The following is a 10647-nucleotide window of genomic DNA, read 5'->3' as shown; positions in this document are numbered from 1 at the left end:
GGGTTTATCTCCCCTACCATTACAAACTAGAAACCCTTCAACATCTGAATCCGATGGTTGGCGTTTTAAGGTTGCACTTTAAAGTCTCCCTGAGCTCTTGCACAGAAGTAAGACCAGATAGTGGTAATCTAAATCTATTTAGGCTAGACGCTTACTTTATACACTGAGTGAGCATGCAGTAAAACTTCCATTGGATTGTAGTATTGATTTAGAATTTAAAATGAGTTCCCTCTGTGCTGAGTAGGACTGGCTTTCAGAAAGCTCGACTGTAAATGAGTATCAAAAGCACCAAGTATCAAAAAAAATCTGATTTTTGGCAAGTTTTTTTCCTCATACATATTATATCCACTAAAACAAAATTCACATTCACCTCTTCTTTTCCGTCCATATTGGATATGAGTGGAATATACTCGTATTTTTGTTTTATTTTAGGAGCACCGCTTTACATAAATAGTGTAAATAATTCGACAGGTTCTTGACACTAGAAGTGTGAACCCACATTTTCGGCATATGCAGGTGTATTTGGATCAGCCACCTCAGCAGCAGAGCTACATTTGTCAGACTTTACACCCTCAGTTGAACTACATCACACACAAAGATAGGAGTGATGAACAGTGCAGCATTCGTTTAATGAGACTCTGACTACATGAGGAACCCAATCTGTCCACGGCACATCTATCAAACCTGATACATCAGGTGACGTCTCAGACACCACTACTTTGATTGTGATGAGGGATGACGCGTCATTATATTCCACTGTGTCCTTGTCAGGCCGCTTTCTTTAAGGGAACTGGCCTCCAACCCTGTGACAAACAGACACACACACGCACGTATACACACAAACCCTGAATCACCAGTGTGTTCCTGCAGCGCCCCTTATTCTACTTTGTTGTTTATCTTGTGTGTGAAGCTTTTCACTCAAACTATTCTGCTGCCACGTTTGACACAAAATATAAAACTATAAATATAGATTATTTATATATATATCTTCTATGGAATCAGCTTCTGCTCCTTTAAAATAGGCATAAACAGTGGTGGAGCGATACAGTTTCCTGTTAGAGAATATATTTCAATCTAATAAACAGGAGAAAAAATCATTTTAAAGTCTTAAAATTGGTCAGAATATTTCTATATTTTTCTCAAAACGAAAATGTGTTTTTCAAATGAAAGTGTGCATTTTCATATGTAATAATGTAAGTTGGAAATCATTTAAATCATATCAAAGCAAAAATTGTAAAAATCTATTGTAATACTGAATACATAATTGAGAATCTCAAAAATCAATAATCATGACATACTTTGCATTGTTCCTTTATACTTCCATACATTAAACACTGTGTGGAACTATGGGTAGAAAGAAATCCAAATGTTCTTATTGTAACAACAGCTAACAACAAAACAACGTAAACGACAGCCAACAATGATTCGGTATTTTCTTTGGACACTTCCACACAACTCACAACAAAATTCTGATACATGGTAAATATTAAAACCCCACAAATCATACAAAAGGTTAAAAACCAATTTACAACTTGAAATATATTGAAAAACCACCATTTCCAAAAGACGATATATAATGTGAAAGTGTGCAAGTATACATGTTTGGATTGTTGTAAAGGGACTGAAAACATTTAATGGAAAAACAAGATAATTCATAAAGTCATGTTAAAATTAGATAACAAAATCCTCACGATCTTTTTGCGTATTTGGCACATTACAAAATTGGCTCGGATGATTGGTCGAAGACTCGGAAAGTAAACTACTCTTTGAGTATCGACCGTCTACATTGACCACATACAATTGTTTGGCTGCTGATATAACAGATATATACCATCACACAGCCGGAGAGAGAAAGGCAGCGAGGGGGAGGCGATTCTCTGCCAAAGCACAGCTGCTGGCTGAATAAGTAAAGCCACCTTCAGGAAGAACACAATCATGAGAGGAAGCAATTCCCACAGACTCTATCAAAACAGGATCAGGGGAGAATGTGTGAAAGCTGGGGATGCTTTTTTTTTTTTTTTTCCAAAAGTGAGAAGAAATTGCATGCACACAAAGGAGCTGTGTACATTCGGAGCAGAAAGGACTAATGCCTTTGTTTATTTTTGACAAATGCAGCTCAGCAATTTTTCTGGCCAAAAAGAAGGGAAAGATTGAGATTTCGGAGGGGGGTGGTGGTTGACGGGCGGGGGGGGGTGGGGGAAATGTTTCCATGAGAGAGCACATAGTGAGAGACACGAGGCAACAGATGGAGCGAAGAGGCCCGGAGAGAGAAGGCACAGGGGGGGTGAAGCCCTGCTACTATCACAACCTAATTGATAACCAATAATGAGCTCTAAAATGTACCCCTGGACAATGTATTGTTTATTAAGCCGCAGGTGGTGATTTTGCATGCGTGCTAACAAAGAAATATAGTATTCTTTACCTGTTATGCGTTTACTTGCAGTGCTGAGCGACTGTGTGTCATTATGCCTCATAATGTGTGCCAAATTGCACACTCTGTGACAATATACAGCCCCGACTGTGTCCGCTTGAGAAGGGGGGGGGGGGGGGGGGGGGTTGAGGAGGAAGCGCTTGATGTATGTCCTGAGAACACGAAGGGCCTTAATGATAAAACACTGCCGATGAATAAGTCTGCGCAGCGGACGGGGCGGGTCTGTCAGCGTAAGCATAAAAGGTGATGAGTGAGAGCTTTGCCCTGTTGAACTTTCATGCTCCAGGATGCCCGGTGTTGAAGCCACAGAGGAGGCAGGGAATATAAACCATCGCCATAATTAAGTGCTGGCATAAAAGTGGCAGCAACCACTCAGTTTAGCAACAGATAAAATAAAAAATGACAACATGATTTTGTCCTTAATCAGAAAACTCAGTTTCAGTGAATTATTTCCCGCAGGCAGAATGTGATCAGAATTAGAGCTTTGTTTACAAGTCACTCACGGTTTAAAGCGTGTTTAATCTCCTGTTTGTTATTTCAGCAAATGTATAAAATAACAATTATTTTGTCAAGACAACAGCCTGAAGTGAAACAGAAATAACTCAGCTGTAACTGAGCCACTTAGCTGTATGAAGGTAGATGGGGAAACTGCTGCTTTATTCAGTTTACATTCCAGGGCTTCAACTTTATATGACAGGCCTTAAATCAAAATGAGAGATTTGTAGTGGTGTGTGTGTGTGTGTGTGTGTGTGTGTGTGTGTGTGTGTGTGTGTGTGTGTGTGTGTGGGTGTTAATGCATTTAAAGGAAGTGACCTAATTGTATACGTCTGTTTACAGGTCTGGGAGAGAACTACCTAATATGTAAAATAAAGCTTTATAAAGCCTTTTATTGCTTCAGAGGAAGCTGTGCAACATCTGATGAATTGCCTCAAGGGAAATTCCATGCTGGCTATAGGCTAACATAACACCCCGTAATCCCAGACCAACCTGGCATAATAGAGTTGTGGGTAATGTGGCCATGAGGCTTTGACGAGGAAGAATAGACCAGACGTGGTTTGGCTCAATCTATTCTTGATATTTAATGGATACCTGTCCATTGTGAGTCCAACAATGCTGCAGGGATGTACGTTAGCCTTCGGGGACTCCATGACAGTTAATGTCCATATTCTTAGGGTGGTAAGTTGTCGCTAACCTTCCGTTTTATCTGCCGTTTAGAATGTCATTGGAACTAGTCCTATTTTCATGTTAATTTCCACTACCACAGTCCAATTAAAATGAACCATGCTGAATATTGCTTTAAGCCACAGTGTCATAAACTCTTACCATCAGAAGCTGAACCACTGACATTGAATAAGGAGCTTCATTGAATGTCCAGCGGAATTTTACACTTAAATGATTGTTATTCTGCACCACTGTTGTTGTATCTGAAAGTTATAAATACAAGTCCTTCCTTTAGCCAACAGACGCTCTTATCAGAAACTAGATTAACTGCCCCGAATAGATAACCTTGTAAGATGAAGTTGTCATTTAAAATACTTTCGCATTTAGTTTTAATTGCCTGGTAACCAAATGTTTGCTAATAAACCCCATAACAAATACATTATATGTTTCATACGACACTCATGTGTGATCGTAGTACTTGCAGATCCACTAACAAAATAACACTGCAAAAGCAGCTATATTCATCAATAGTAGTCCTCTTAAATCCTTTTATTAGTTGCTCTGAACTTTCTCAAGTACAACCAAACACTCGTCCAGTGGGGGAGTTTTTTTCAGCGTCTACTGCAGGCACGGCACAACACACGTATGCTTGGTCAACGTTAAGCAATGTGGACTCCAGTGGTCCCCTGACGTTTCCTCCAGCCTCGCCACGAGGTGTACATTTGGGTTTTTGAGTGAAATGACAAATGTTGGCTTGGTTGCCATAAATGTGTCACATTCAAACCCTGCCGGATTCATTTAAATGACGTTGGTAGTCCCCGACCAGACGCTGGCAGCAGAGGGGGGATTGGGAGAAATGGACTAGAATGGACAAGGCTCGACATTAACGATGTCCCCGAGGCAGGAGAACTCCATGGGGCAAGTAGAAGGCAATATAAATGTTATCTTTTTAGTAAAAATATGGAAATTGGAGCTGGTATTAATGCCCCGATAATGCTACAATGAATTCTACAAAAACATGAAAACCACAAATTCGTTGAAATTGGGGACTTACCTTACTTAGTTAGCATTAAGTTTGGAAAAACTAATTTACTGCTGCAGAGAGCAACTCTTCTGTAAACAGCTGAATGTAACCATTACATTTCAGTCATTTTATTATGAACTTCCCGTTAATAACTTGAAATGCTCAAAAGGTGTTTCTACGTCTCTGTTGCTGTTGTTGTTGATTGTGTCTCTTGCATTGTAATGTCTCATAGGTGTTTTCCCTGTTAATCACTTGTCTGTTACTATTAATAAACCAGAGAATCCCCCTGTCTAACACTGTCCCCTGTCAAATAAAGGTACAAATACCCTCAAAAAAGAGTTATACAAAATAATAAAAGAAAGCTCTTAAATACAAAACTAATGCAAAAAACATCATAGTCGCTGTGGAAGCAGGAAGCACGATAGCATGCTGTGCAGGATTACAGCGTCACAAAGGTTCCTTCCTGCCAGTTTACTCTTACTTGGTTGCATTTGTGGTTTCAAATCCTCCTTGAAATTGAAAGTGCCTGATATCCATCCCACCCAAACGCGAATGCACATAAATCAACATGCCAGCGCACCCAATACAGAGTTAATCTCACCATACACATAAATTAAGACGTTATTACGATACGAATGCCTCATCGAGTATGTCAGATGATGTCATAACATACACTTCCTTCGGACTGAAATGACTGGCCTTTGTTCTTCCGAACTCCGCTGGCATTTCAGCCGTTTTTTGAGTCCCTGGTCGGACCTTAAAAGCCTACAGTCTGGCGGGGTGAGGTTTACATAAAAGCTCTTCCACTCCATTGAAAGACGCACAATGGACGAGGCTTTTGCTTTGCGGGTGAATTATACAACTTAATGGATTCATCTCTGTTCCTCTCTGCTCGGATAGATAGGCTGGAGAGAACACAGCAAAAATGTGCAGTATTACGGAGGATGAAGGGATATAAGAATGGGGGTGAGGGAGAAGGGGAGATGAGATATCTCAGAGGTAAAGATACCGCCGAGGGCTTTAAAGCTGTAAATCCGCCTTTCTTGAAGGGGTTTTTTCTTCCTCGCCTCCCTCTTGATAACGCAAAGGCACAAACACACTCTAAAAGACATCCAGCCATTTTTCAGGATATAAGTTATAGCCTGAAGTGTAATAAAGTAAATACACTTATCATTTGAATCACCTAATGCCTTTCATTTATTTTAACTTTGAGCTCCTGGGAAGGAAAACTAATTTTCACTTCCTACAACTTTCATATTCTACACACTAATTTCTCCTCTTACACTGTTAGCTCAGATATGTTTAATGTTTAATCTCACGCGAAAGTTAAATGTTTACAGTTAGACTGCTGAAACAACCCTACGCAGTGTCAGGAGTGAGTTTTTTATTTTGTTTAATGTTAACAGAACTAAATTACGAATTATTTACTTTCATTATAAATATTTAAAAATGCTGATTTTAAAGATTTATGATTTTTAGTTGCCTTTGTCTCAGTTTCTACACACAAATAAAAAGAAAAAAGCTTATTGATGATGACAACTCTGTGACTAATAGCTGCATGGACATGAACATAAAAATCTTAGCAGAGGTGATAACTTATATAGAAAAGCAACAGTTACTCATCACGAGACGGGGAATCAAATTTAATGGCAGTGATCCAATAATTGATGTGCATGTAAAAAGAGTGACATAATGATGGTGCAGCTTGGTTTATGTATCTGCTCTATCAAATTCACTACGAGCACTGTGTAAAGAATGTGTTGGAGGCAGTGCGTTGGGTTACGGATTCGATATTCGCTGTAGTTGCAGAACAAGAAGACCGTTAAAGCTAAAAATGCCCAGAAAATAAAAGGGAAACGGATGTAAAGATAATTGCATCCGTAATTATGGATGTAAAGATCCATAATTGTAGGGAGCCATTGTGTAATGGCGTGCTGAGCAGAGAATACATTCACACTCTCCTTCCTCCCTTTTTGTGCATGTGAACGTGCCCGACTGGCTGCGCAATTAAGAAGAGAGGATGCAGATTAAAAGTTGATTTACTCTCGATGCATCGGCGAGGGTGGCGAGTGTCCACGTGGCATCACACCGCGTGACATCGCACCCTGTGACATCACACCGCGTGGCATCACAACGCGTGACATCACACCATTGGACAGGGCCTTTCGCGGGGGGTTCCGTGTTGCAGGTTTTTGCCCACGCGTGCACATTTAACACTCTCCAACTAAATGGACGCGTAGGCGACCCGTCCTTGCAGAAAGTATAACCGGGGCTTAAGAGCGTTATTAATTCTGACCCGTAATCTCCCTGCCTCCGTAATTGAGGTCGCACGCCGGGGGAGGCCGAGTTTGAAGAGCGGCTGGCTTTCTGCTCTCTGAGCTTTCAGGAACACGCAAACAGACACAGAAATGAAGTGAGGGGATGCGATCCTCCCCGGACCCTTTGACTGTAGAGTTTGTGTTTAGAGTGAAGTGAAGGTGGATTGAAAGAGGACACACAGAGGACGACCTCAGTTAAGTTCGACAGACGGTAATGTCTAACAAATTTAACACAAGGTTAAAGGGAGGTTTCTAAACATGTGATTGTCATCAATCATTTTCAAAATAAAAGGCAGAAAGATCAATAGAGAAAGTGCTGGTTTGTGTAATGTGAGAGGAACGCATTGCTGCAAGGGACCCAACAGTTTTCATTATTAATGAATTCATTGTTTATTAATGAATGTATAGTGGGAGTCAGTGCTAACATTAGCTAAATAACTTTACTAACTTCTACTTGAATTACTGAGTGGAGATCAAAACACTAAATAGCATTGAACTGTCATAACTGGACTGATGCCTTATGCTTCATAACCAATGCCATGTAGGCTTGTTGGACTTCTATCACAGACCAAAACTTAACACGTAACAGTAAAACGTCAAAGTCTTAAGACAATTCCAAAAACAATCCAGTCCCAGGCTTGAAATCTAGTTTTGTAAAAGCATTTTAAATCGCAAACTTAAAAATCGGAGGAGGAGTAATGCCTCCTCGAGTGTCACCTCCAATAATAAAGAGTTCAATCCAGGCCAATCACATCTCTGGGTACTTAAACTGTCTACCTCTCTTAATTCCAAGCTGATCTTCGTGATCCATCGAGTCTCCTGACTTCCTCCGCTCTTTGTTTAACAGCCACTGAAACCTACTTCCTCTCTTTGCTCTGTTCTCGTGTGGATCTTAAATCGATATTGTTATAACTGGAGAGGAGAGAGCCTCGTCATAATCGATGAGAGCAACCAATAGCCGGGCAGAGGTAGACAGAGAGAAATCATTTTGGCCGGCGGCGGATCTGAATGTTTCTGACGCCTCATTCATTACACTATTGAATAATCCAGCGGCTCTGTCACAGCCACAGGAGAACCCAACAAGCTCCAGCGTGAGCTCGTCTGACGGGGCTCACGGCGGGGGGAAGACCTGGAGAGTTTTGTGTTTCCTTTGATCTCGCAGAAGATTCACATGAGTTTAAGAAAATATTAATATATCCACAGGGGCCAAGTCAAATCCTGAGCCTGTCAGAACTAAGTCTAGTTGTCCCATGTCCAAACTGCTTCCCGCGTTGCGTTGCTTGGCTCACGTTAATTGGCCTTTCGCAGCAGTTAATAATATTTGGATCCATAATTAAGACAAATTACACCACTGTGTTATAGTTGATATTGTTTGGAATTTTCCTAATAGGAAAAATTAACATAAACAAATTAGAAAACATGTCTGGAATACTGTAGCGTATGTTTATGTATTTATTTATATATATATACATATAAAAAATATATATATATATATATTGTTTTTGCTGGATTATGAAAGATGACCAAATTAGTTCAAAACAGAAGTGTCTGGTATCAACATTACATCCTATAATATTAGTAGCTACATTACAGTTTGACCTGTAAGAAGCTGATTCTAATGAGCACCCCCTATGTAAACAACAGGCTTTTACAAAATCTCCCACAACGTCTTTTCAAATATTTGCTTTAGTTCACAATTTTATTCACCTCAGCTTGAGAAGGTGACACGCAGGACTCTCTGCTTTGGGATTATAAAAATGGGCTGTTACATAACGCGTTCCTCCATTGACAACCAGCTCAGTTTAGTTCACCCCAGGGGAAGAAAAAAAAGAAAAATCAATGCTCTTTAGTGGCTTATCACTTTCCTCCAAAAATGGAAGTCTGGTTTGAGTTTCAGGGGACAGGTACTGATGAAGAAATGCTATCAAAGTAACATTTTGTGCTCTGGCCTCTCTTTGCATACATTTTTTTTAAAGCTGCTAAACATGCAGCTTCCCTGGAGTCATCGCAACCTGAACATAGACACGTTCTTTAGAAAGGCTCTTGCGGAGTCTGTCAGTTGCCTTCGATGTGCTTTGGACTCGGGGCTAATAAGGATGTGCTGTTGGGAATGTTGTGTGCATGACAGCAAAGCAGAAAGAGAGGCTTTGCTTAGCTACAAGCCGTTTAAAGGGGAGCATGGCATACAGACAAGTCGTAAAAAATAAAAAAAGGTTCAAATTCCACAGAGGTTTGCAACGATTTAAGGAAATTAAAGCATTTTGGCACCACGATGCGGTGCATTAAAATATCAGATGGGCAAACAATCTCAAGGTCAAAGACGTCTCTGTCACTGACAATAACAACAGAAACGTTTTGGCTGATCATCAATCATTCTGAGATAATACAGACATTACTCATGCACGGCTCACGTGACTGTGACAGCGAGCAAACACACAACGAGTGCGATCGTATCACGCAATGCATTACGCCTTTAGGGCATTTCAGCCAATCACAGAATGTGAAATTGAAGATGATCACACAGAGGAAAGAGCAGGGCTAATGACGTCCCGATCCCAATGTCCCCACTTACGGACTCGCTGACTCTGAGGCCAGAGTCTCTCAGAGTAATGTGAGCATTAAATACACACCTGGTTTAATCATCATTTTGCTTACCGGAGGATGTTCAGAGCAGAAGGGTTTGATGAACATTTGGACTTTGAGATTGGAGCTGAGGGTCAGGCCGTACCCCAGCTGTGTCCAAGCTTTGGCTGTACGTTGTCTTCTCTTTAACACATGGAATTGGATTTTCAGAAATCTTCGTGAGTCTCCGTTGGTCTCGTTGAAGGATGTTGTTTTTCTTCTTTTTTGCAGTGTGCGGAACTCATTAAGTGGTTCAGATTCATTTTGATTGTGCTTTGGAAAAATGGTACTGTGACCACTTTGGGAAATAAAAAGAAAATATCAAAACAGCAGCAGCAAGAGCGTCTAGACAGCCATTCAGAGCTGCATACCATTCCAGTCCAATTTGTTTTCTTCTGTCTTCTTGTTATAATTTCCCCAGAATGTATCACAGCTGAAATAGTAATAGGTGATAAGTCAGGATCATCCATTCAGGGGATCATTTTTTCATTGTTTATAAAAGCTGTTTTCCATTTGAGATTAATTTAAGGGAAAAGTGGGTCTGAGGTGAGTTGATACAGTACAGGTTTAGTTTAGACACCTGCTTTTAATAATGCAGTATTAGCCATATACATATATATATATATTGATGAGATGAGATACTACAATACCAAGACTTGTATAAATAAATGTAAGAGAAGCGTGGTTGTCCGTCAGGCAGAGGTCTCCCTGACCCTCCGCTGCCATCCAGCTGAACTTCTTCTTCCGCAGGGTCAACGCGATCGACCTCATGGGAGCTCGGCCGTCCAATCACAGCAAAGGCGCTGCGAATGGTCTCCATCGCGTCACACTCACTGGCTGGGATCTCAGTGGACGTGCTGCCCAACAGGCGAAGGTGTTGACACAGGCACTGCAGCTGTTTTGTAGACCGTGCTTCATAGTGTGACATGATGATTTTTTCTTCAATGTTTTTTATGAGTAATGGCATCAGACTCAACATGGAATCTTCTTCTGCCAAATTTTACAAACGTTTAGTTTGATGGTTGCTAATTTATCCAATAAAGCTTTTAGCTTATAATGCAGAGCCCAAATCCCGTAGCCCTTTAATATCC

This window comes from Gasterosteus aculeatus, chromosome 7 (genome assembly GCF_964276395.1).
Source record: "Gasterosteus aculeatus chromosome 7, fGasAcu3.hap1.1, whole genome shotgun sequence".
Taxonomy (NCBI): domain Eukaryota; kingdom Metazoa; phylum Chordata; class Actinopteri; order Perciformes; family Gasterosteidae; genus Gasterosteus; species Gasterosteus aculeatus.
The sequence above is the reverse complement of the archived record's forward strand: the minus strand, read 5'-3'. Positions refer to the sequence as shown.